Below are 5380 nucleotides of genomic sequence, written 5' to 3' on the forward strand. Positions count from 1 at the left end.
GTTTCTAATTTAAGAAATTAAAAAAAACTTGTGGTAGGCCCTGAGCCTGAGTTACACCATCCTATTTTAACTTTGACAAATGTCAAAAATCTGTCAAACTCCATACAAAAAGGCTTTTGTCGATGTTACGGTTAAAATAAGGTTGCAACACCTTATTTTAACCGTAACATCGACAAAAGCCTTAAACTATTAAAATCTATTTATCTACTGCCTCATTTCTTATTAAAAGTAGCTGTACAATCTATTTATGATGTTGATGAATTCAATACAGTTTGTAATTAATTCTCCAAATGTTTCATTAACATGTACATCTTTTGTATGTAAATCGGATTAAAATAAATAAACCAGCTCGTATGAGACGAGCAAGTTTGTAGACACCATCATAATTGGAAATTCCTTGTTTATCTCAAATTTACATTTTATAGAGGCGCTGTAATTGTTCGCACTGTGTAGTGTAGTGTGTAGGCGTCTTTATTCTATTAGGTCACAGGAATAATTCCGTTTCCTTATGGAAATAATTAAGCATTTTGTTTAATTCTGTCTGTGTAGGAACGAAAGGTTAATCATTTATATTTACTAGACTAGAAGCTGATACACATGAATGAGTTGATCATAATGTTGTTCGGAAAAATGTGGGTAGTCTCAGAATACGGAACAAACCAGAAACCGTCAACGGGCGTAAATGTGTATTCATATAAAGTACTCCAAATCGCACTACTTTGACTTTAGAGCAATCAGTCAATGGCCGGCGCGCGCATTGTTTACATATCCGTCAGATTGACACTTTATAATTAAATTATGCCGTCTTGTGCCGTTCCAACATGTAAGAATGCTACTGGAATTACGAAGAAAGTGCATGGGATCATGTTTTATCCGTAAGTAGCACATTTCCAATTCATTTTAATTAAATAATAATTTTCAAAAAAAATCACGGTTGTATTTTGTAAGTGTTGCCACAGGTCAACGGAATATTTTACCCTACTTTTTTATATTGAATTACATTTGTCTACTTATAAAAAATTCACGCGTTAATTTTGTTAGCGTTACCACAGAATAATGGAATATTTTCCCCATCCTTTTTGTTTTAATTAGTTTTTAGTGTAATTTCATCCATGACATGACAACCTGATTAATTAAATTATAAGTGCCACTTGTGGTCTAAACTGAATAAATATTTTTGATTTTGATTTGATTTCAATATATTGAATTAATTTATAATATTACTCCCTAATAATGAGGAGATAATAAATTACTATCGTGAATTTCATACTTTCCCATTTATTCAAAAGTAAGGCATTGGTATCAACAGATCAGCAGCAGCAATATTTGTATATTTAATAATAATTTTAAGTAATTAATTATTGCTTACATACTTACTCTGATTTTTTTTCAGGATACACAGCCAGAGTTGCCTCGCAATCAAATTTAAGTATTGGTGATGTTTTTGATTTGGATTCTGTTTTTGACTCCAAGAAAAGTTAAACTAAAAGCACTACTGCGCCGTAAACAAATGTTTTGTTGTCGATATGTTTACATAATAAAGAACCTTAAGTTTCTTTTTTGTTTTACTTGGCATTCTAAAATTTATATTCGACTTTTGTAATTGACTTTTAAATAACATATTATACCTACATAAAATATAGTACATATATTACACTATTTAATAGAAATAAATAATCATCTTACACTTAGTTACTTCGGAGTAAAAATTAAATTCATAGGTAGGTAGGTACTATCTATGCCTATGGCCAGTCATGTCGTCTCGTTCTATCGCAAAGAATCACCATTTGATAAGAGCGAGAGCAAAAACGGAAATGGATAGTTAACACTGGCCGTGTGTACTTATTTCACTTACTTATTTTTTACTTGTTTAACATCTCTTTAAAAAATTACATAATTTTACCCCAAAAATGGGGGTGTCACACGGCGCTAGTAACACTAAAGGGGGTAGAGGGGCGCGGGAGGGGAAGTATTTTGGACACAAGTTGCCGCGTAGAAATGTTATCGAACACTCCTTCTGGTTTGTTCTGTATTCTGAGTGGGTAGTGTACGCCTCCATTCATAAAATAAAATCCTATTCATCCTGAATTACTTGTATTTACGTAAGTAATAAGAGTCGTAACAGCCTGCTTACGTGTGACGTCAATTTTCGCGAATGAGTAAATGTTTTTTTCTACATAACTACGAGCATATTTTTTACAAAATTAAGTACGAAGATGATAGAATAGAAAACTCTGTAATACTTACTCGAAAAAAATACTTTTTCTTTTAGACTGAATCAATACTTTGCCCAAAGATAGTAATAGAAAAAGTATTGGTAGGTACGTTAAGTGCTGGGTCCACATGGAAAATAAAACGAACTGGTGCCGAGCGGTTGTCAGGTCGTTACGGAGATCGCCTGCGATCGGTCTTTCGTGCTTTTTGTCACCTGCTATCACATTGCATTGAGTAATTTGGAAATGAACATTGAACACTCTTTTTCAGTGTGTCGTAGGAATTTATCTATTCTAGTCTATGATTCTATTGTCTTTTCTTTTAATATCGTGCGAGTAATAAACTAATAAGGGACCCTTCTGGACAATCAGGTTGATACAAGTAGGTAAGTAATGTTAAGAAAACTGTTCGAAATTACACAAAACGATTTTTCAGTTTGTGTTAGATGGCGGCGTCAAAACTAGGAATCGAACCCAAGTCATATTTACTTTTGCAACATTCATGAGTGTCATAATATGCATGTTGCGCCTCAATTTATAGTTGTCAATACGCCTTTAAATCTTCAATATGGACGGGAGTCAAAACAATACATTACTAGGCATTACCAAATATATTCCTTTTCGGATTTTGTGAAAAGTTACCGCCGTTCTGGCTCGACCTCCATCAAGATGTCGATTGGTTTAGGTGTCGTGATGAATGAGTTAGTTACGCCCCGGGCGATATGGGGAATATAATGTTATGCAACAAAAGGATTGCTAATTTACTAAAAGGGTTCGAGTTTGAACTTACGTGGAATGTTAATGTTTGTAGTAGGTACATGTGTATGTACGAGTGCTTATAGCTTAAATATGTTGCAAAGGGGTAGTTTCTAGCTCTACAGATCTATAAGATTTGTAAAAAATGATAGATCTATTCAACTGAAATGTATTGCATGCCGTCATATATTCTACTATGATGCCGTGCATCTTGAGCGCGACTTCGACTAAGTTTGGTTAGACCACAGAAAGAATGCAACAGCTGCAGCGAACTTTAGTTTTAATTGTTTCCAAAATGGAGCAAGAATTTTGATTAGGTAACGATAGCTTTTCTATCCTTTATAACTTTATTTAAAAAATAATTTCAAGAGAGAGACACTCTTAGAAATCAAAATCAATTGCTGTAAGGCTACGAGACAATATCACGTTCCGTTTACGCTACTGGCCTTCTGATACAGCTGGACCGCCACTAAAATGCAACTAGTGAAGTTTGATGTAGTCCCGGAAAGTTAAACTGTCTTTGAACCCGCAATGGAATTAATCAATAGAAAATAGGAGAGGTTCTCTTCCGTGCAAATCATGCAGAATCCTAATGATTTGAAGCGGCCTGCCTCGGTTGTTCACCTTTTGTCCTAGCATGCTTCCTACTGGGCAGGTGTCCTTTTTGGCACACTATTTTTTTTTGGTTTGCAATATTAGTGCCAAATAAAATCTTGTCTTTCTTTAGAATAGCTATCTATGGGATTGATACCATGTACCTACCTTTTTACGAACCACCGATATTAATCGGCACTGTTGCAGCGCCATGATCACGGAGTAACTGAAGATCTAGCTAGTGAGTGTTTTTCTTTCTTCTTTCTTTTGCGCTCTTAGTCGTACTTTTAAATAATTAATAATACTAAATAATCATCATCATTTCAGTCACAGGACACTAAACACTCGTACGCTTTCATTAGCAGTAGGTAAGTTTTACTAACTGCCCTTAATAAAATATCTGTCCCAGCTATCCTAGGAGACGTGTACGAGGGATCGCCATTACCAAGTTGAAGGAAACTTGCCGTACAACATACATAGTGTACACGCGACGTTGCTGCAGTTTGGGATAACATTACAATTTATAGCCAATTTCTGCTTTATGCTGGCGAGATATGACGCTTAAAGCTCAGGATATAATAACGGGACCTTTCTGTCAAGAAAAAGAAACTAACATGTTATATTGTGCTTCTTGAAAATGGTCATAAATGTATTATCACGAAAAGTACTTATAAATTTGGTTTTGATTGATCAGGTCCTGAGAAGCTATTTAGTGTTAACATTTTGTTGGTAAAAACTGTACACAAAATACTTACATAGAAATTAGAAATAAATCGTCCTATTTTAAAAAAAAAGACACTTACGTATCCATAAATCTTAGCTTCAGTCAATGAAGAATGGAGGTCAACCTTCCTAAAAGTCCAAACCACCTGACTATTATTTATTCTGTGGTACCAGCTTAGTTTAAGCGACACCTGGTACCTAGGCCGGCAACCTAATTCACCTTTAAAGACCTATACGTAACATATTGCTAGATAACACAGTATTAAATTTGAGTCTGGTGATCCATTAGGTTAACTTACACCTAGGAATTGGTTTGGAGTAAAGCTTTATACCGTCGATAGTACATCAAGTGAATCACTATGCACCTAATGTAGAGTAATAAATTGAGATTCCTGTACATATATTTGACGCTAATCGAATTCCAACACCCCTGTATAGAGAGCTATTAACAAGCAGTTAAATACTAGTAGCTCTAGGTACAAACATCTACGACGGATCGCTTAAAATCTATAAAAAATTAAGGTCGCCATGATTGCCTTCTAAACAGTTTCAAAAAATGTTCTGTGATTACAATCCACCTAGTCAGACGGGATGCCCTTTACCTGATTGAAACGACTCCAAGTGCGTAATATTTAAGTGAACTGGGTCAGAAAATAAGTTGGAACGAATTAGTGACTCAAAAGGAACGGCGACCTTTTTGGAGGTTAATTAAAAACTTATTCGATCATTGGATCGAAGGACTTTGTTATCGACTGGAAAGAGTCATTGAAAATTGGTTTATTTTGGTTGTTGTAGAGTCATTGTAGTAACCAAAGCATCCAATATGTAGTTGTGATTAATTCAGTCCCTTGATTCTTTAGATAGACTAGACTCCCTTATTATTACTTAATTTTATTACTTTTTGAAATGACATTTACTTATAGTAACCTACTTTATGATATTTTCAGCTCGTTTCAAACAAATTTATATTTGAGAGTGTCATCATTCGCAATAAAAATAATTAATCAAAACACATTTAACTTACAGAGTTCATTATTTAAATTAAGTAATTCTTAGCACCTTCGCTTGAGGTCGTATTAAGTACGAGTACAACA

At 34.4% G+C, this 5380-nt stretch overlaps 1 long non-coding RNA gene across 1 annotated transcript; it reads left to right on the forward strand.

Moving 5' to 3' along the window:
• The first annotated feature begins 644 nt into the window (after positions 1–644).
• On the forward strand, positions 645–1556 carry LOC135075468 (uncharacterized). The gene is made up of 2 exons (XR_010258026.1): positions 645–875; positions 1394–1556. It is a non-coding gene; the product is annotated as an uncharacterized LOC135075468 (long non-coding RNA).
• Positions 1557–5380: the final 3824 nt, after the last annotated feature.

The sequence above is a fragment of the Ostrinia nubilalis genome, chromosome 1 (genome assembly GCF_963855985.1).
Source record: "Ostrinia nubilalis chromosome 1, ilOstNubi1.1, whole genome shotgun sequence".
NCBI classification, from domain to species: domain Eukaryota; kingdom Metazoa; phylum Arthropoda; class Insecta; order Lepidoptera; family Crambidae; genus Ostrinia; species Ostrinia nubilalis.